The sequence below is a fragment of the Elephas maximus genome, chromosome 10 (genome assembly GCF_024166365.1).
Source record: "Elephas maximus indicus isolate mEleMax1 chromosome 10, mEleMax1 primary haplotype, whole genome shotgun sequence".
In the NCBI taxonomy this organism is placed as follows: domain Eukaryota; kingdom Metazoa; phylum Chordata; class Mammalia; order Proboscidea; family Elephantidae; genus Elephas; species Elephas maximus.
The window spans coordinates 66629514-66651560 of NC_064828.1; the positions used below are offsets into that span (position 1 = coordinate 66629514).

Sequence of the window (22047 nt, forward strand, 5' to 3'; positions counted from 1 at the left end):
AGCTCTTCAAAGTTCTTTCCACAAGGGAGAAGAATCTCCCCCAGAGAAGAGAGATAATGATTGGCCTCAAAATATCAAGACAAAGTTCAAAGCTCTGGGCTTAGCATTGAGGTAGCAATCTCCCGGTCGGGAGTGCTGACCTGTCTGTCTAGTTTCTGCCTGTGAGGCCAATGAATGAGGGACTCTCGAGTATACACATTTACGCTTACACACACACACACACACACACACACACGTGCACGCACGCAGGGCAAATGCACTGCAGAGAAGAGCAAACTTCATCGACCCCACAAAACTGGTGCTTCTAATGGTTGATATTCTGGCCCTGTGGCCATCGGCTGTCCTAAGAGGGATGTCACCTTTCCTCAGATTCAGAGTAACGTCATAGGAAGGTTGTTCAAAAGGCACGGGGTTCATAGCCGACAAAACAAAATCAGATGTGCAGTTGAATGGGGCCAACTCTGTTACCAAGACCAGAGCTGGGCTGCCTGTCACTTTGCTTATTTTAAACTTAGTTTATTGGGGCCAGAAAACTCAGCAGCTTCTATGCCCCAAACCACAAGAAGCCAGCAATGGTTGGATGTTTCTTAAAATAAGCTTTGGTGTTGATTATTTTTAGATGGGGCTAAAAGGAGACAGTTGGACCCACCTATGAATTGTTCGTGGGCTTAAGTAATTGTTAGATAAGCCTTCCTTTAGCATGTGTATCAAAATTCCAGTTGTATGGAAAGGGCACCAGCCATGTGCCTCATTTACCTAAAATCCAAACATTCTCCTCGCTACAGAAATTTAATTATCCTGTATAATATCGGTGACTTTGTTTTATTCTTGCGGAGTTATCTTTTTTCACGGATGATGATTTTCAAATCTTTGTCACAAGAAGAACTCTGATTTAACTGCTTTTTTTTCCTTTCTGAAATAACTGTTTAAAAATAATAATACAGAGTCCAAGCCTATTTACATTGCAAACACCACAAAACAAGTTCTTTTTTTTCTTTCACTCACCTCATCTAGCGACCGACGTGGTGAGAGAAACAGCAACTAAAACCAATGATTCTGACCTGGCGCCTGGCGAATGTTTCTTCTTTTATAACTACTTGAGCGTGGCAGGCTCTTCCTATTAACTACATTACATCATCATTATCAAAGACGAAAGGAAATTAATTTTGTTTTTCAAGGTCTTGGCAATAAGTTGGTTCTTTACTTCATCAGACATCTGCTGTTTTTCTACGTGTGTCATTTGTGAGGCCGAGTTTTCCTTATGACTTTATTCTCATAACAATTTATCACGCAACAGTGTTTACCAGAGAAGTCCTGCTGACGGATTTTTCTCTCTCCAAGCAAAAAGTGTAACATTAACTTAAAGCCAATATCATCATCTATATTTCATTCTCAAATAGTTCGCTGGGCATAAAAAAAAAAAAAAAAGCCAAGAAGACTGTCAAGGAAAAATATCCACTTATGGTCTCTGGCTGAAATGTATTGCCAATGCTGCGGTACTTTGTTTTAACAGATGGGCCTTTATCAGCAAATTATGTGGGCAGTTCACCAACTTCCCTTAGGAATGGAGGAGTGCTCCCATTTACTTGGGCTCTTATCTGTTCACTTAAAGCCACATTTGACCACAAAATTCTAGGGATTTTTTTCATGGATTAATACAAAGGGTAAACTTACAGAGAATCTTCTGTTCTCCAATAATCAGTCATTCCTGGGTTGATTGATAGGTCCTTAGCCTTATTCCACATCTGTGGAGGAAAAAAAAAATTGTGGTGGTTACCATAGATACATTCACTTCACTAACCTGCTCTAAATTTATCCCTTCACCAATGTAATAAGGGCCTCTGCAAAAGCTCTTCACAATATTTATTTTGATGAATAATCTGCTGGGATTTGACTCGTTTTTCTTTTCCTTCCCCAATCTGTCACTCTTTGTCTTACTTCCTCTAGCTGCTGACTAACTCTTAGTAGCCTGAATTTTGCTGGTACAAACAGCAGTAAAATTCATGTAATGCTATTGTTTCTGACAAGAGTCCACAGCTCTAAAACAGGGTGTGTAGAGACTCTTGAAAACCTACTTCTAGGGATGTTAGAAAAAACCCTCTGTTTGCCACATCCTCCATATACCGACCTGTGTTTTTTTGTTTATTTTACATTTTATTATTATGAAGATTCATGCCAAAAAAGGAGATGAATGATGACTCTTAAAATTTTATTTTACCCTGAAAATTACTTTCACCTTTCCTTGGTGAAGTCTGAGATAATCATTTCCACAAGAATCAAATCCCTAGGCCTCAGTTTCTCTGAGCCTATAAAATGAGAAGGTTGAAAAAGACCCAAAGTTGAGTGTAATATTCAAATTCCTGCACTCTCCTCCCTGCAATTCTGATTCATTTTGGAGTTTTGGAGTGGGACCCGGGAATATTCCATCTTAGACTCACAGCTCCTAAGTCTGAGGCAGGTGGTCCATCTGCCATACTCTGAAAACACCGGTCTGATGAGCTCTAAGGAACTCGCTCCCTCTTCTGATCGTCTGTGAGTCTATAAAAACATCAACTGGACATTAGCTGATTATCTGTACAAATCTTACATTTTTTGACAGAACCTATCTCCATCACGATTGCCTTTTTAGCACCTCAGCTCCTGGTATCTCTTTTGTCAGCAGAGTAGGCGCAGCTCCAGTGGCGCTTGAGGCTCAGTGCTGTGTGGGCAGCAGTGTTGCCCTCTGGGCACCCCGTGAGCTGTCCCAGCCCAACTCAAACTCTTCTCACAGCCTCCAAGACAGGAGCCCGTGTTAGTCTCCTAAAACCAGTTGCTGTAGAGTTGATTCCAGCTCATGGCAACCTCACGTGTCAGAGCAGAAATGTGCTCCATAGGGTTTTCCATGGCTGATTTTTCAGAAGTAGCCTTTCTTCTGAGGTCTCTCTGGGTGGACTCAAACCTCTAACCTTTCAGTTAGTAGCTGCGTATGTTAACTGTTTGTACCGCCCAGGGACTCTATTATTTTCCTAGGGCTGCCTTAACAAAATCCCACAAACTGGGTGGCTTTAAACTACAGAAATTTATTGCCTCATAGTTCTGGAGGCCAGAAGTTCAAATTTAGAGTGTTATCTCCAAAGACCCTAGAGGAAGATCCTTTCTTGTCTCTCTCAGGTTCTAGTAGCCCCAAGCGTTTCTTGACTTGCAGGTGGCTGTGATCTGTCTCTGCCTCTCTGTGTCTCTTCTCTTTTTAAGGACACTACTCATATGGAATTAGGACTCATGATTTCTAAACAAGGTCACATTCACAGGTACAGGGGTTAAGTCTTCAACAGATTTTTGAGGGTGACATAATTTAATTCATAACAGTGCTCTTCAAAATGCTACATGCCTTTTGTGTTCAGAGTAAATTCCCAAAACAGCAGACACTTCCACTTTCAAGGGTAAGTGCAAAAACCTTTCATTTTAAAACCAAGTAGTGACTGTTGTATCACCCATGATTTTTTATTTATTATGTGTGAAGTCTTCCACATTAGCACAATGATAGTGTTGTAGAGATGAAGTTAGAAAACAGATTACAACCCACGTGACTAATGAACCACAATTGAGTGTGGAACTTTTCAAAACCACTCATCCTAACCTCAAGCCTCATAAATAAAAGCCAGAGAAAGTGTGAGGCCAGGAAGACCCAGAGGCGCAGTGCTCACAGGCTCTGAGCGAATTTTCAGGGTGCTGTGTTGGGAAGAGTCCAGCTGACGAACACACTGGAATCAAAGACCTAGGCTTAATCCCAACTCCCTTACTGACTATTCATGTGACCTTGGCCAAGTTACTTCACTTCTCTGAGCCTCAGTTTCCTCTTGTGTAAAATAAGGCTCAACAGTTCTACCACTAATAGTTACTGAGCTCCTAGAGTGGGCCAATATTGTCGTAGGCTCAGGAAGTAAAACAGTGGACAAAACAGGCAAAAATCCCTGCCCTCAGGAGGAACACAGGCAAAAGACTACAATGTCAGATGGTGGTAAATTGATACATGCTATGAAAAAAAAGTGTTAACACACTCAGCTGCTAACCAAAAGGCTGGAAGTTCAAGACTACCCAGAGGTACCTTGGAAGAAAGGCCTGGAAATCTACTTCTGGAAAAGCAGCCATTGAAAATGCTATACAGCACAGTTCTCCTCTGATACACGTGGGCCACCGTAAGTCGGAATAGATTCAATAGCAACTGAACTGGACTGGACCGTGGGGGAAAAAAGCAAGATAAGGTGTTAGAGATTGGTGGGGTGCTATTTCGGATAAGGTGGTCAGAGAAGGTCTCTCTGAGGGCAGGGGGGACATTCGCACAGAGGCCAGAATGAAACGATGAATGAGCTTCATAATATCTGGAGGAAATCTACTCAGGCAGAAGTAAAGTGCAGGTGCAAAGGCCCTGAGGTAAGGAAGTTTGGGGAACAGTCATATGACAAGCAGGCCGGTGTAGCTTGAGGGAAGGGAGTGAGGGAAGAGGGGTAGGAAATAAGGTCAAAGAGGTAGCAAGATCAGGTGCACTTTGAGTTTCATTCTATTTTGATGGGAAGCCACTGGAGGTTCTGGGCAGTATGGACTGATTCATGTTTGAAAGGATCACTCCAGCTGCAGTTTGAAAAGACTGTAAGGGGGCACATCAATCAGGATAGGCCAGGTCACACTGCTATAATAAACAACCACAAAGTCTTTGTGACTTACAAAAGCAAAGGTTATTTCCCACTCCATTGTAAGGTGCCTGGGGTTCTGCTCTAGCTCTCCTCCTTCAGGGCACAGGGACAGACAGCGCACCCTCTCTTTGAATCAATACAGATCTCCGTGGCAGACTCACCCACATAAAGCTTCAACCTAGAAGTGATACACATCACTTTCACATACATTTCATTGGCGAAGAAGTGATACACATCACTTTCACATACATTTCATTGGTGAAAGCAAATCACGTGGCCACACCTAACTTCACAAAAAGATGGAAAAATACAATCCAACTCAACGTGCCAGGAGGAGGGTGGGCCAGAATGTGGGGTGGGTAGCACTAATGAATACCACAGAAACAAGAGAGAAGCAGAGAGAGCAATTACAAGGCTATTGCGTTAATCCAGGCAAGACATGAGGACAGCTTAGACTGGGCGGTCTCAGGGGAGGTGCTGGGAAACAGAACCAGAAGATATTTTGAAGCCAGTGACAAGACGTAATGATGGATTAGATGTGAAATAATAATAACCACCTAATAGTGGATTTTCGGAAACACTGGTGGCGTAGTGGTTAAAAGCTATGGCTGCTAACCAAAAGGTTGGTAGTTCAAATCCATCAGGTGCTCCTTGGAAACTTTATGGGGCAGTTTTATTCTGTCCCATAGGGTTGCTATGAGTCAGAATCAACTCCATGGCAGTGGGTTTATTTTGATGCAGATTAAACGAGAAGGTCTATGTGAAGTTCTGGCACAGTGCAGGCACACCGAAAGCCTCAGTAAACGGTGATTATCATCATCATTGTTCTAGACTGAAGAGGTTCTTATAACAGAATATTTTAACTTTGGACCCTACCAACTGTTGAAGACATATAGTTTCTTTACTCTCACTATGCACACACACACACATAGGTATTTTCCACAAGTTTTCCTTTAACATGAACAATAATAGTAGTTAATATCAACTTGACTTTAAACAGTCTTTCCACTGAAGAAACTTTCCAATGAGGAATTGATTTTCCTAGTAACTTCAGAGAAGCTTTCATTCCCGCGGACGCACATTTAGGACCCAGAAAGTAGCCTGAATAAAAGTCAGGAAGCCCCCAGTCTTTCTGCTCAGATGTTGTAGATTAACAGTCATTCAATTTGGGAATGCGAAATGAACTGATAAGAAAAACTGTCCTTACCAATGACATTGAGGAATGAAAGCTGACAGATCACCTGCTTTAGAAGATTTGATTCTTTGGATTTTAAGGGGGGGAGGACCTTTAGTGGCATCTGTTCTCTTATGGCTTACATTAAACAATTTAATATATAACATGAGGGAGAGAACATGATATAAACAATATATCCAGGAGGAAAAATAAATGACCTCAGTCCTAAGAGGCACTGCTAGGCACTGGTACTATTCATGTACATTGTAAGGAATGATGTATCAGTTTTACTTCTAATCAGTATCTAAATATATCACCGTCAGTTCCTGGAGTGCATTACACTGTCTCACAATGCATGCTCACATTTTACATTAATGTGGAAAGTATCCATCTGTTATCAGGCAGAACTTAATTCTATACTGAAAAATGAGGTGTCTGCTTGGTACACCTATTTTAAGGTTTAAAGTCATCAAGAAACCAAATCTTGCTATTTTAGAACTTTGGAACTAAGCTCTGATATTTTTATAGCATGGATGTTGAGAAAGAATGGTTGCTGGGCATCTGACTCATGGCATCACCTACCTTTTGGGTGCCTCTGGTTTCCAGCCCTGGCTCAGGGGCACCTTCGGGGCATCCATCTCAATAACACAGTGAAATTCTCAAAAAATGTTCTTAGAACAAAATTTTTAATAGACACATTTTAAAATAAGCATGTAATACTTGTTATATCTGACTTAATTGTCCCCGAAAATAAGCAAAATATCCCAGAAATGCCATAATTTCATGTCTTCTAAACCATGTGTTCCAAACTGATTCTTTTCTAACCGTATGTCATGATTTTCAGTTCATAAGATATGTTCTTTATAGATATCAGTAGGATAAAAAAGGGCTGGTTGTTGCAATAGCAAACAAATACAACTTCAATATTACAATACACTTAATGTTGAGTTTCACGGGATAACAAACATAAGCAGAGCCAGTTAGCCAGGCCATGTGCAAGGACACTGTGAATGTTCCATAAAGTGGATCTGATGGGTTACCTGAGCATCTTATATGTGCCAAGGACAGTGTTAGGTGCTACATGAAATAACGAAGTATGTGTGGCTGTCTCTGTTCTCAAACTCTTCAAAACAATTGAGGATTAGATTGATCTGTATTGGGTACAAATTTTGGAAACACAACCTGATCTAGTTCAAACAAAAGACAGAAAAAGGAGAGGGGAGTAAGAATTTATTGGCTCACCCAATTAAACCATGGGGTAAGTGAGGATCTGGTCTTAGGGACAGAAATGGAATGCCAGGGATTAAAAGACTCAAATGCTTTGCTTCTATGTCTCACAGCTGTGCTTCTCTCTGTGTGTAGCATCGGCATCATTCTCTCAGATTGGGTTTTCCATGTCACAGAAAACACACAGCTCTGGCACTTCTAGATTCACATCTTGACAACTTGGGCACCCAGAAAGAAAAGGACTCTTCCCCAATGGTTCCAGGCAATGGTGCTGATTTCTGTGGTATAAATATTCCCACCTTGGTCAGTTTCGAGCTACCACCCTAAGGTCACTGAATGGGAAGTTGGGAAGAGACATGCTCAAGGGGCAAGCCGGTGCAAGCCAGTGTAAGTTGGTGTGAACCAGCTCCAGCACAATTCTGACTGCACTGCACAGCCCTCTATACTCAAAAAACTGAATTATACCTAGTTCCTGCTTTCAAGGAATATTGTAGAGGAGACACAGAAGGAAAAAAAAAATAATAACTATAACACAGTGTGGTAATTGCTACAAGAAAAGCAGAGTTGACACAAAGCGGGGAGTAATCCCCTCTGTCTGGGCTGGAGCTGGGTCCTCAGAGGAGGCTTTATAGAAGAGATGTCTTCTATCTCCAGTCTTTACAGCTGAGAATGTGTTCACCAGATTCACAAAGTCACCCATATATACTTTACCCAGAGCATCTATTGCTACTATTTTGCCATGTTTGCTTTATTGTTTTTCTTTCTTTCTTAAAAAAAAAAAAAAAAGTATATGCGTGTGTGTTTGTATGCATGTGTATTTGTTTTTCTGAGCCATCTGAGAGTAAGTTACATACATCATAGTCATTTACCCCTAAACGCCTCAGTATGTATTTCCTAAGAATAGAAATATTCTCTTCCATAACTATAGTAGAGTTATCAGTTTCAGGAAATTTAACATTGATGCAGTACTTTAATCTACCACCCATACTGCAATTTTTGTCAATTAATTCCAAACTGTCTTTTATAGTGTTTTCCCCCTTCAACAAAGAATGCAGTCTAGGGTCACATACTGTATTTAGTCTCCTTTAATCTGGAACAGTTCTTCACCCTTTCTTTGTCTTTTATGGTATTGACATTTTTAAATAATAGTTCTCCTTCCCTTCCCCTTTTCATTTAATAGAATGTTCCTCATTTGAGGTTGCCTGATGTTTCCTATCGATCAGAGTCAGGTTATGTATTACCAATAGGAACAATACGTAAGTGATGCTATGTTCTTAGGGTATCCCATCTGGAGATACACAATGTCCTTCTGTCCCTCATTTGTGGTATTAACTTTAGTCCCCCAATCAAGACTTTTTTTATTTTTCCACTGTATGTACAGTTTTTTTTTTTTGCTTTACTATTAATAAGCAACCTGAAGAGAAACATTTTAAGATCAAATATCCAGCTTCTCATCAGAATTTCTCCCCTAGATCTAGCATCTATAGATGATTTTTGCCTGAAGCAATTTTACCATGATGGCTGCCAAATGATAACTTTCCAACTTTAGCGCCCCTTCCACATTTACCACTTGGGACTTGGCATTTCACTATAACAAGAACCCTTCCTTCTTCTTCATGTTTTTCTTTATTTGTCTACTTACTATCAGTACAGACTCATGGATTCTTCCCCTCCCCTGCCCCATGTTTCATAATTCATTGCTGTCTTTCATTTTAATGCTGAAATTATCCCTGATTTGACCAGCAGGAATCCCTTCAAACTGGCTTCTGTATCCTAGTGACATACCCCATCATTTATTTATTTGTTTTTGAGCACTTTGTTACTTTCTGACATAACAAAATATTCCAAGTTTATCTTGTACCTACCCTGCCTCAGCCCTGAAATCAGCCATTTCTCCAGAGAGCCCTGGTTCCTTTAATCGGGGAATAGTATTAGAGACACAGATCTGGGTGCTACGTATACTCGTTAGTACTGTGGGTATCTTTGTTTCTTGGCCTTCTCAGGAGACAAAGCTAGGACATATACATATATCTGCATACATACACACTCACAAACACACAATTCTGAGTCCACATCAAAACTTTAAATCCTAATCAATCCCCAGAGACTTCTTTCCTACTTTCCCCATTATTTGTACCTATCTTCTCCCATAGTGAGAGCCCTAACTCCCAACAACACGAACTGATTTACTCAATCCCATAATACAACTAAAACAATTTCAGAATGACTTCTCCCAAAAGCATATGGAGTTCAGATTGTTTGCAGTTCTCCCCCATCTTCCCATCCTGCCCAAAACTGTGGGTATAAACAGAATACTGTATTCATAAGTGACTTCAACCGGTTCTTTTTTTTCCCCTTCATGGTGGTAATGTTATGCACTTGAAATACAGTTGGATTCATTTGTTTCAGCTTTATTCCAGTTTTAGGGTACTTTTTTACCTTCCCAAAGTTGTTTATTTGATTCGATATTTTGAATATGTCTAACATTAACATGGTTCCAAAAGACAAAACTCTATAAAAAAGGCATACTCAGAGAGGTCTGTACTGTTTGTTTGTTTGTTTTTTCCTGTTTTTAAACAAGCTGCATGCTTTTTTGTAATAAAATCATCAAATTGAGGGGAGGAGAAGAGTAGGACTAAGGCAACAGTCCGATGTGATAGGAAATGGAGAGGAGGTGGATTTCTTGTAATTAGCTGGCAGCTCTAGCCCGAGCTCCATCACCAGCTCATTGGGGAAATAAGGATGTGGCAAGAGTTGAGGAAAGTCCCAGGTTTCAGGCTGCAGTGCCCAGTGGGATAGAGGTGCATCTCTCCAGGACAGAGCTCACAGGAGAAGAAACTGGTTTGGGCCAAAAAACAATGAGTTCTGTTTTTGAAATGTACTATATTCTGGCCCAGCTTATCTTCTGGAAAGCCAGAAGCAGCAGGACGAAAAGGGAGAGCAAAAGGAAAATAACTGCAACAGGAAATGTGCAATGGGCCAATGAAAGCTGCATGGCAGATGAATACTTGGAATTTGTCCTTGAAATGATGTTGAAATTGCCTGGCTTATTGACTGGAGTACCACCATAGCCGCAAACACACTCTCCTCTGAAGCCTGTGGCCCTTCCTCTCCATCAGCCCCTGGTTGGGTCCTTTGAAGGAGTACATGGTTTAGGGGCTTTGGAAACAGATAGCCCTTACCCCACATTCTAGCTCCTCCACTTCCTAGCTGTGTGACCTTGTGCAAATCGGCACAGCTTTCTAAGCCTCGGGTCGTTTTCTTTAAAATGGAGATCGCAATACAACAGTACCATGCAGTGCTATTGTGGGGTTCATGGGATAATATGAAGTAGGAGCCCCAACAATGCCTGTTGTGGATTGAATTGTGTCCCCCCAAAATTTGTGTCAACTTGGCTAGGCAATGATTCCCAGTATTGTGTGACCGTACACCATTTTGTCATCTGATGTGATTTCCCCACATGTTGTAAATTCTACCTTTATGATATTAATGAGGCAGGATTAAAGGCAGTTATGTTAATGAGGCAGGACTCAATCTACAAGATTGTGTTTTAAGCCAATCTCTTTAGAGATAGAAAAGAGAGAAGTGAACAGAGAGACTGGGGGACCTCATACCACCAAGAAACAAGAGCCAGGAGAATAGCTCAACCTTTGGACCCAGGGTCTCTGCACTGAGAAGCTCCCCAACCAGGGAAGACTGATGACAGAGACCTTCTCCCAGAACTGACAGGGAGAGAAAGCCTCCTAGGGCCAGCACACTGAATTTGGACTTCTAGCCTCCTAAACTATGAGACAATAAATTTCTCTTTGTTAAAGCCATGCACTTGTGGTATTTCTGTTATAGCAGCACTATACTTTTTTTTTTTTTTTAGGTAACTAAGACAATGCATGACACAGGGAAGACACTCAATAGTTTCTTATTCTTTTCGATAAGCCTCAGATAATCAAGATTCCACCTCTCTCGCACTCAAATATAGCCATGCAATACTCCACTACAGTGGTTCTCAGCCTTGGCCATGCATGAAAATCACCTGGGGAGCGTTTAAAACATGCAAGACTCAGGTCTCACCTCCCAGAGAGTCAGGATGAAATGGCCTGGGGTGGGGCTCCGCAATGGTATATATTTTTTAATCCCAGGTGATTTTTAAGCAGAGCTGGGAACCACCCCTTTTTTTACACACTACATCTGAAGAAGGACTTTCCTTGGTTGTACTCCCTCTTGACCCTCCTGACAGCACTTTAAAGTAGAAAGAGATTGCTTAAGTTGCTCTCTGTTTATCCCAAACATCCAAAGCATATAGCAATATATTATTCTCCAGGCACTTCTTTTCTGAGAAACATAAATACTACCTTCCCCACAGGAAGAAAGGAATGTTCTTCCCCACCCAAAAGAAACCTGCTCTTTTCTTACCCACCCAGGCGAGCTAGAAAGCAAAATATAATTGGAGCTTGGTCAGCGTAAACTCAGCCCAGAGGAGAGGAGCCAATAAGGAACACATCTTTCCATGGGCATAGTTCAGGCAGTCCTGACCAGCTTAGGAACACAGGAGGCAACACTGTTTCTACTTATTGAACACATTATATTTAATGGATGTTGGCAATCTCTCAGAAAGCCCAAGAACTGCTGCTCGACACCCACACCACCAGCATCAATCAAACTGAAGTGTGCACCGGCTGAAAGTCAATTCCTCAATCGATTAAGGGTTAGTTTTACAACTCTGGTTTGCAGGAGGAAAGGGAATAACTAACCATAAACAATGGCATTTGTAGTTCAGTGGTAGAAATCTCATCTTGCATGCGGGAGACCTGAGTTTGATTCCCAGCCAATGCACCTCAAACACAGCCACCACCCTCCTGCCAGTGTAGACTTGCACATTGCCATGATGCTAAACAGGTTTCAGCAGAGCTTCCAGACTAAGACAGGCTAGGAGGAAAGGCCTGGCAATCTACTTCCAAAAATCAGTCAGTGAAAACCCTGTGGATAACAATGCTTTGGTCTGTAACTCTTCATGGGGGTGGCATAAGACCAGGCAGCTTTGTTCCTTTGCGTATGGAATTATCATGAGTCGGGGTGATCCAAGGGCAGTTAAGAAGAACATCAACAAACAGAGGTAGAATGGTCTTGACTCACTGAGGCCAATGGGGTGGAAGTTGATGAATATCTTAGAGGAGACAGATCTAAGCCAAGGCCTGTCAACCCAGTTGCTTCCTTCAAAGCAGGAAAAAGTAACAGTTCTGAGGAAAGGAAGTGGCTTTAGGTCAATTTATTTTGTACTTTTAAAGCTTTATCTCATCTAAGATGTTTGATTCCCATTGTTTACCAGTTTGGTAGTATTGTGATAAGGGGTTCCCAGGATATTGCCTTTCTTGGGGCCTGGCATCCCCAAATTTCACCTAGTGATGAGGCTTGCTGCTTTGGATCACAAACTGTCCTCTACTGAAGTCTGTAGACCTTCAATCTAAAACTAGCCAATGCAGTTCCACAAGGTGTTGGGCAGAGACCCTAAAAGGACAGTAGTTAGAATGCAGATACCCATGCTCTACTTGGCTTCAAGCTTTGTTCTTCAAACATTGATGGGATCTTGATCCTGGGCAGCCCTGCCTCAGAATGTCTGGCTGCTCTTCTTTTTTTTTTTTTTTTTTTGTCTCATCATTCTTGATGTGCTGGGCATCTGTCTTAGTTTCCTGAAATGCCATAACAAAATACCACAAAATGGGTGGCTTTAAAGAACAAAAATTTATTGTCTCACAGCCTAGAGGCTAGAAGTCTGAATTCAGGGTATCTGGAGTGCTATACCCTCTGTCAGCTTTAGGGGAAGATCTGTCCTTGTCCCTTTCAGCTTCTGGTAGCCTGGTTGTTTCTGGGCATTGGGTGGCTTGTAGACAAATCTTCACATGATGTCTTCCCCTGTGTGTGACTTTTTCTCTATGTCTATGTGTCCCTTTTTTAGGACACCACTCAGAAGGGGTTACTACTGGAATCCACCTTACTCCGGTATGACTTAACTGACAATAGCTTCAAAGGAAGACCCTATTTGCCCAAACAAAGCCACATCACAGGGGTTAGGATTTCGACACATCTTTTGAAGGGACACAATTCAGTCCATAATAGCATCCCAGTCCATCTCTATCATTATAAAAAGGAGATCCCAGTAACCATCTGTCTAGCACAGCCAGGCCCCCTGGAACACACACCAGCTCTAACCTATAACTGCTGCACCCGTGTAGCTCCTGACAACTGTGGATCCAGGGTGATCCAACAGCTATTGGAGCAACTCCACCACCTCAATTTATGGCTCCCCCTTTTTCTGAACCCTCCTTGGAGTGGTAGGAAACCGTAACCTTCTTTGGCTAGAGGGCATCCTTTTTATTTCCATCAAGTCTCAGAACTCAAGGGCTGTAGGTGGAGAATGAGAAAGCGAAAAACAAATTAATGTAAAAAAAAAAAAAGAGAGAGAGAGAGACTAAGGGTTTGGCCAAACATATGAACAAGAAATTAAAACACTTCTGGAAACCTACCCTGATTTACCAAACCCAAAATCCATTGCAGTTGAGTTGATTCTGGCTCATGCCACTTGTCTGTAATTTGCTTTAAGATACTTTGGCATGTGCAGAGTGACATTGTGTGTGTGTGTGACTTGGTTTAAGTATATCTGCAGGGCTAGGCTGCCCAGGCTCAAGATAGCACTCGACTCAAGAATGCATAGAACTCCAAGGGTCAGCTGGAGCTCTAGTCAGGAAAACCTTACTCAAGAGGCAGCTACAGCAAATGCTTCTGATCAGTATCTCACTCAAACTGAAGGCTTGCAAATTAGCACAATCAATGTCAGAAAGGAACAGTTGTTTTTCTAAATGAAAATAATTTGACTAGGATAATGAAAGTTAGAAATGGGTTCTCATTGGTGGAATGAGAAGTACTAGTACTTTTAGATTGACTAAAAATATGTAATAGACTTTTCCCAACCTTGTATGAACTAAAAAAAAAAAAAACCTTGTATGAACTAGGTACGGTAAAACCTGGGAAAGCTGGAACCTGCATAAGACGGAAACCTGTCAGCGAAGAAAAACTCAAATATTTTCCACTAAATAGAGAGCAAGAGAAAAGTGGTGGACTACACCCTGTCAAAGGTGGAAAACTTGAGAGACCCAGAAAAACAAGACCATACTGTTGAGTTCCAGTTCTCACAGGTTTCACCACGTAAGATTCCTGTCTCACCCATATTCAAGGGGAGAGGATTACATAAGGGCATGAATATCAGGAGGTAGGCATCATTAGGGGCCATCTCAAAGGCTGACTACTTTGTTTCCAGCTGTGGATCTCGAAAAATTCTCTTTCCCAATGCCAGCTATAAGGGTGAAGAAACTTTGCCTCTGGAATCTTGGCATTTGCTTCAACTAACCTTTCAGAAGTTATCGGGAGAGATCAGTCCCTGCAGAAGGACATCCATCATGCTTGGTAAAGTGGAGGGTCTGTGAAAAAGAGAAAGACCCTCAATGAGATGGATTGACACAGTGGCTAAAACAATGGGCGCAAGCATAACAACGATTGTGAGGATGGTGCAAGACCAGGCAGTGTTTGGTTCCGTTGTTCATGGGGTCACTATGAGTCAGAACCAACTCTATGGCACCTAACAACAACAACCACCTTTCATATGAGACGGCAGGCCGAGGACCCTCCACTGGATATCACTCAATCCTCAGTCAGCAGCCCTTTCTCCAGAATGCTCCTCTCTCTACCTCCAATAAAAATGAACCAAGCCTGTGTCCTGGATCCTCAAAATATCAAGTGTATCTTGTAAACATATTTGACCTAAGGTACGAGTGTCAATGGAATTTCCTTCACAGGAAACATACTTGGATTTTAACCGTAGCCTCTGGCGATAACACTTCCCTGGGAAGCTGTTTATAAGATACTATAGAACGTAGAACTTTGATGCCGGAGGAGACCTTAAAGATCATAGAGTCCGATATCCTTTCTTTGTAGATAAGCAAACTGAGGCCCATAGGGGCTGTGTGACAGATGACCTACCCCCGTTCACACAGCCAGATATGCAGGGATCTTTACAACTAATCGCTCTGCTCTTCTCTTCTGTCTTCTCTCCTTTCCCTCTTTTTCTCTCAAACAAAGGAGCAGCCTCTTGTCACCCCAAAAATGGATCTACAGGTGGCAATGTGAGAAGCAGAAGAGGGGAAGGGTTGTCAGCAGCAGACCCAGGACTTAATGCTCGTTGTATGTTTGTTGGCTGGTTTTTCAATGCCCAGGGCCTTTTAGCACATTCTGGCAGTTCCAAAGCCTGCATCACCCAACTTTCCTCTTCTAGCCTTCCCCACCACTGTGTTCACCACTTTTTCCCCTCATGCTGATCACCCCAGGCCCTCAGTAGTGCAAAGGGAAAAAAAAAGACAGTTGCCGTCTACTAGATTCCAACTCACGGCAGCCCTGTGTGTGTCAGAGGAGAACTGTGCTCCACAGGGTTTTCAAGGGTGGCTTTTTTGGAAGTGAGTCACCAGGCCTTTCTTCTGAGGCACCGCTGAGCGGACTTGAACTGATGACCTTTCACTTAGCAGTGAGTCCTTAGCCCTTTGTACTTCTCAGGGACCCCAGTATAAAGGGAAGGCTGCCACAACTCCTGCCGTAGGGATGAATGTCCTCTGAGGGTGATATCTGGGGCTGAGAGCGAACCTGGGCACTGAGAGCCAGGTGTTCAATTATCTGGGGCAGGCTCCACAAGAGACTACAATCCCTTCACACCTTTATGAAAATTTCTTAGTTGTTTAGGCACAACACAAGGACCAAGCTACGCAAGCTGATTAAGCAGCTTGATCATTACCGCCAGTTGCTGTTGCGTTGACTCTGACTCATGGTGACCCTGTGTGTGTCAGGGTAGAACTATGTTCCATAGAGTTTTCAATGGCTAATTTTTCAGAAGATCACCAGGCCTTTCTTCTGAGGTATTTCTGGTTGGACTCGAACCACCAGCCTTTCAGTTAGCAGTCAAGAGCATTAACAATTTGCACCACCCAGGGACTCTAACTTCATCATTAGAAAGAAGTAAATCTCCAAGCAACTCATCCACAGGGCTTCACTTTCCATTGGAATATTAACTCACCCCCAATCAAACACTGGTGTGAAGGCCCCAGTCCCGGGGTTGCTCTCTGGAGACTCACACTTCTCAACCCCATCTCACCACAGCCAAGGGAAGGGCAGCTATCTTTAGAGACAAATGAGCCACGTCTTTAGAAGTCTGGTTTCAAAAGGTCCACATTTCTGGATACTGCACTGTTAGATATTGCATTGAGTTGTGTAGTGGGGTGTTTTTGAGTATTAGAAAAGGAAACAAAATCCAGATTTTATAGTGCTGGGACTCTGTGTCTGTGTGTGTGCTTGTCTGTGCATTCACCACTCACAATCTTCTAATTGGAAAGCAACTTCAACAGGCCTTTTATGTGGCTTAAACACTCTCTCAAACACTTGACACTTTTGGCTTCCTGACTAACAGGTTTGGCTAGAGGGCAAGAAGGACTGAAGGAGATTCCACTTGGGCGGAGTGAGGGAAATCTGAGTTGCTGCCACCTCAGATCTGCTGTGTTTGCAACTCTGTCTGTGCTCAGGCTCCCATCCGACTTGGCAGACCTGAGAGTTTAAATGTACCAGTTAACGGTACCTTTTAATTTCCTTTTTATGTACCCCGACAAGATGAGGCATTTCCTGCCTTGCCCCAAGCCATGCCCTGAGGTCAAACATCTACTCTCACGTTTTACTCATCAAAGACCAAGAGAAAATGATCATGCAGCTTTTAAACGGAGATGACATCAAAGATCCAGCTCAAGTGGGCCTCATGGAGGGCCCCAGCCGTGCTGTGGAACAGAGGAAGCAGCCCTGCACCAGGAGGCCCACATCACCCTAAGTCTGGACTGCTCTCCCTCGCCAACAAGGAGTGCCTTGTACTTGCACCAGTTGGCCTTGAGTCGGCTCCCACTGATGATGACGCCACGTGGGGCAGAGTAGAACTGGGCTCCCTAGGGTTTTCAACGGCTGATTTTTCAGACGTAGATCACCAGGCCTTTCTACTGAAGTGCCTCTGGGTGGACTCAAACCTTCAACTTTCTGGTTAGCAGCTGAACGTGTTAACTACTTGCACCAGCCAGGGGCACCATGTTGCACACATGGATTTAAGTCAGAAGGCACACAGGAGGTGTGCAGCTCCTGTCCCAAATGTCTGACACAATGGTTTAGATCAGGAAAATCTCCGACAATAGAAATTTCCCCATGGGGTCTGTTTAAATGCCATGGCATTCTTATGTAATAGCATACCTGTCCCACAGAGCAGCTGTGATTCATTCTTCTCTTATTCAACAAATATTTATTAAGTGCCTACTTTGTGCCAGGCATAACACACAGTGCAGACTTTCCAGTTCAGGAAGCAATCTATGATGATAATGGTACAGAAACATTATCACGTTCTTTTTTGTAAACTTTTCATTGAAGCTTAACACATAGATACGAAAAGGCACGAATCGTAAGTGTGCACCTAGATGAATTTTCACAAACTAAACATCCCCATAGCAAAGAACAGAACATCATCAGCACCCTAGAAACCCACTTTGCATGTCCCACCAGGCACTACCTCCCACCAAGCACAGTCATTATCCTGACTTCTAACATCACAGGTAAGTTTTGCCTGTTTGGAACATTAAATGAAACCAGAGTTACGTACTCTTTTGCTTCTGGCTTCTTTCACTAACATTTTGTTTGTGAGATTCAGCCATGTTGTTTCATGTAGTTATGCTCTGTTCATTCCTATTGGTATACAATATTTCACAATGTATTTCTCCATTCTAATGTTGATGAGCATTTGAGTTGCATCCAGTTTGGGGCTATTACAAATAGTATTGCTATGGGCATTCTTGTACATGGCTCTCCTGCTGAATAAGTGAATGCATTTCTCTTGGGCGTGTATGTACCTAGGAGGGGTGATATGTTCTTTTAAATAATAAAGTTCCGAAAAGGCTTTGAGAGGTGCATTATAAATCTAATTTTTGTGGTTCCACCTTTGAGGCTGTACCTCAATCCAACCAATTTCTTCTCATCTTTTTCTTCCTAATCCAATACCATGATCTGCTTCTGGTACCTGGAACAAGTTTGGATGATAACTTTCGTCCTGTCAAGGAAAGTCACCCAAGACTCAGGACGCAGCCATGGGAGCAGTTGGCAGGTACCACCTGCTCCCTGGGGCAAAGCTGACATGCCTACACAGGGAAGCCAGGAAGGTATTTCATGGGAGGCTTCTGAAATGATTACTACAGCACCCCTGACTTTGTCTCCAGAGCTGCCTGGTCCCTCTGGTTTCAGACGCTGTTCGTGACAGCTCTGGATTTCTGGCCTGCCCTGGAAAGGCAGTCAGTGCCTTGTGGTGAGCCCCAGCTGCCAACTGCTGGTGCCCTGCATATACCAGTGCTGCTTAGATTGCAGAATTCATCCATTGCCCGTGGGGCCTAACACTGACTTGGCATGTTCCAAAGGGTAAGGTCACCCTTGGTCACTTTGCCAGGGCCCAGCTGGCTACCCACATGTCTCACCCCCAGTAACACCCAGGAGTTTGGGGTGTTGCCTCCTTTATGAACTGGACAGAACTTCCACTAGTTGAGTTTTCCCAAAGTCCTAGACTTGGATTAGGTTCTTATGTTTATGTTATCTCATTGAATCTTCACAACCACCCCCTTTCTCTCAGTGTGGAAGGTATGACTCTGTTTTAGAGATGAGGAAACCGAGGTTGCTAGGGTTACACAACTAGCCCAATGTCATAAAGCTAACACATGGTAGAGCAAAGATTTGAACCTAGGTCCAAGCCTAGCTGTTTTTTCCGTACATCCTGAATCACAAGCATTTTCATATTAGCCTAAATAAAATACAATCAGAAAATCAGCAAGGGCAGTTATTGGAGAACATGGAAATAAGAACTGGAGGCCTAGACATAGTTCCATTTCAGTCTACCACCACCTAATTGAGTGATCCAGGGAAGGTCCTTAAGCTTTCAGAGTAACAGAGCCTTTATCTAAAAATGAAAGGGTTGTGCATTATTCACAGATTATACCTCCAGGAAGGAGCTCTAGAGGCGAAACAATTAAGTTCTTGGCTGCTAACCAACAAGTTGGCAATTTGAACACCCAGCGGCTCCATGGGAAAACACCTGGTGATCTGCTTCTGTAAAGATTACAGCCAAGAAAACTCCATGGCGCAGTTCTACTCTGTCACCTGGGGTCACTATGAGTCGGAATCCACTCAATGGAACCCAACAACAACATACCCCCAGGTAGGCAAGGACCATGTCTTTTTTCCCTGACCGTAGTGTCCCCAACACCTCCCAAAGCATCTGGCCCATAGCAGACACACGGCAAGTGTTGAATGACTACATGAATAAAGGCACACGGACATACATCAGAATCTCCTGCAAGCTTTTTCAAGATGCACGTGCCGAAGCCCCTCCCAGAATCCCTGGTAGATGGGGCCCAATCACATTAAAAAAAAAAAAACACTTAACCCTCTAGGCAGTTTTGAATCAGACCCATAGTATGAAGTCACTTACTGCTCTAAAATTCTATTATTCTATTAAATCAGCTATATAAATAATCCATTACTAAGTTCAACATAAATTTATTTATTCAATTTTATATCGTTCCCCCTTAATTAGGACAAATAGACAATATATGCTATGGATTCCTTCAAATCACTCAGAAGTTTGTCTAATATCTTTCCCTGTCTTTAACTTGTCTCCTTTTTTCCCCCTTCACTGTTACAGTCTTCTCCCAGTTGCTTTTAAGAGTGTATCATTTTCCTTTAATTATACCAGTAGATTGAGGCCATCAAAACTATAAAGATATGTAATATCTCTAGATATTAGAAACCAAACAAACTATAAATAAACAAATCAGAAACCAAATAACTGCTTAGTTCTGTGTGCTGGTTCACAAGTGTTTTTCCTTTTTCTCTTGTCTCAATCTAAACATCAGTTGGAAGAAGTGACTGAGAACTGTGTCTTTACTCAGCACACAGTAGGCATTTCATATAAAGAAAGACAGAAGAAAAGCTAACTCAGATCAACCTTGCAATTAAGTCAAATGACCCAGTAGCTTACAAATAAATTTTGCTGGTCTGTTTTTGTCTTGGGAAGAGTAAAGCTAGTTCATACAGGTTGTCTTTAGTATTTGTCCAGTATAGGCATTATTCTACCCCAGGGCTGTTGGTTAGGCTACAAGGAAGCCATACTTTCTTAAAATATTACTTTCTTTAAACATCCACTGAAGTTTTTCTTAGAGCTGTAGCATAAGAAACTTCCCTCTGCTGCTTACCTAAGCAACGTTACTGTTGTTGCTAGTTGCCGTCAAGTGAATTCCAACTTGTGGTGACCCCATATGTGCAGAATAGAACTGCTGCATAGGGTATTCAAGGCTTTTGGAAGTAGATTGCCAGGCCTGTCTTCCGAGGCACCTCTGGGTGGGTTCGAACTGCCAACCTTCTGGCTAGTAGTTGAGCACTTAACCATTTGTACCACCCAGGGACTCCTGAGCAATATTGGCCACCCCTATTACAACAGGGGTTGCAGTTCTGCAGCTTTGGTCTCATGTTTTCTACACACCGATGTTTAGGCACCCTAATCAAGAAGTTTATGCCTATAACAGGCTACTCATTTTCTCCTTGTTCCTTCCCTTGTGTCCTTCGAGGACCTCTCTGGATCCTCTGTGGCTTTTCCATTTGGGTGTTACTAAAAAAAAAAAAGTGAAGGGGGCAAAAGAAAGAGTTTGCTGGCTCCTTTGCCAACCAGGCCCTTCCTTCCAAGACTTTGCATGGCTCTGGTTTCTTTGTTTCCTCTTATGTTTAATTTTCTTTGGCCCAGGCTTTCCTCAATGGTTTTCTTTTCGCATTTTATCACCATAAATTAATTAAAATGTTTCTGGCGCTGAGTTCACATCTGATCATCTTGGCAGGATCCCCTTACACAGATGGCAACTAGATAGAGATCCAAGCATCCAAGAACAAGAGCGGCCCACATAGGGAGTCGGGTGAGAGATTACAAGAGGAGAGGCCAATAAGAAAAATAGCCACTAAGCTGAATGGAAAAGTTGGGTTGTGTGGGGGTGAGGAAGAGAGTCTCTTGGGGCCCTTTGTATTCCTTCATCTCTCTCTCAAACCTTCTAGAAGACAGCTTGTTAACAATACTAGGAGAACCAGAAGTGGTTTTGCCCCTACTCCTTTACCCTACAAAATGTGGTTGTTCAGATAGATTCTGCAAGTGTTGGGAGGTAGGCGGTCGAGGGATTTCAGAGACAAAATGTGGCTAGAGGGGATCAGAAGAAGCAATTATCAATACTGACTGGTATCTAATATGGGCCAGACACTATACTACATCCTAGGAATATAATGAGGGGCAGGGAGCAGTAGTGGTTCAGAGGTAGAAATCTCAACTTCCATGTGGGAGACCTGGGTTTGATTCCCAGCCAATGCACCTGTCAGTGGAGGTGTGTTGCTATGATGCCGACAAGGTTTCAGCAGAGCTTCTAGACTAAGACAGACTAGGAAGAAAGGCCTGGCAATCTACCGCCCTTCCCCCCCCCCCCAAAATCAGCCAGTGAAAACTCTATGGATCACAATGATCCAATCAGCAACCAACCATGGAGGTGGCTCAGGACTAGGCGGCAGCTTGTTCTGTTATGCATGTGGTCGCCATGAATCTGGGGCCAACTTGACAATAGCTAACAACAACAACTACCAGGAATATAATGAAGAACAAGACAAACATGGTGCCTCTCCTCATGGTACTTATAATCCAGTAGGGGAGACAGCCATTAAAAGCCAAATATATGTGGAAGGAAAAGAAAGAGACCATAGACTCAGAACATGAACTATACTTTCATCATTGATAAGAGGGGCATTGCGGGGACAGAGATGAATAGTCACCCAGAGTCTGTGACCACCACA

General features: G+C 42.7%; 1 long non-coding RNA gene across 1 annotated transcript in view; it reads right to left on the reverse strand.

Moving 5' to 3' along the window:
- Positions 1-1673: 1673 nt before the first annotated feature.
- The window catches only part of LOC126083887 (uncharacterized), a 90170-nt gene continuing 69796 nt past the window's right edge, over positions 1674-22047 (reverse strand). The window contains exons 2-3 of the long non-coding RNA XR_007518889.1: positions 14471-14540; positions 1674-1745 (exon numbers count right to left, since the gene is read on the reverse strand). This is a non-coding gene — a long non-coding RNA (uncharacterized LOC126083887). The remainder of the gene's footprint in view (positions 1746-14470; positions 14541-22047) is intronic.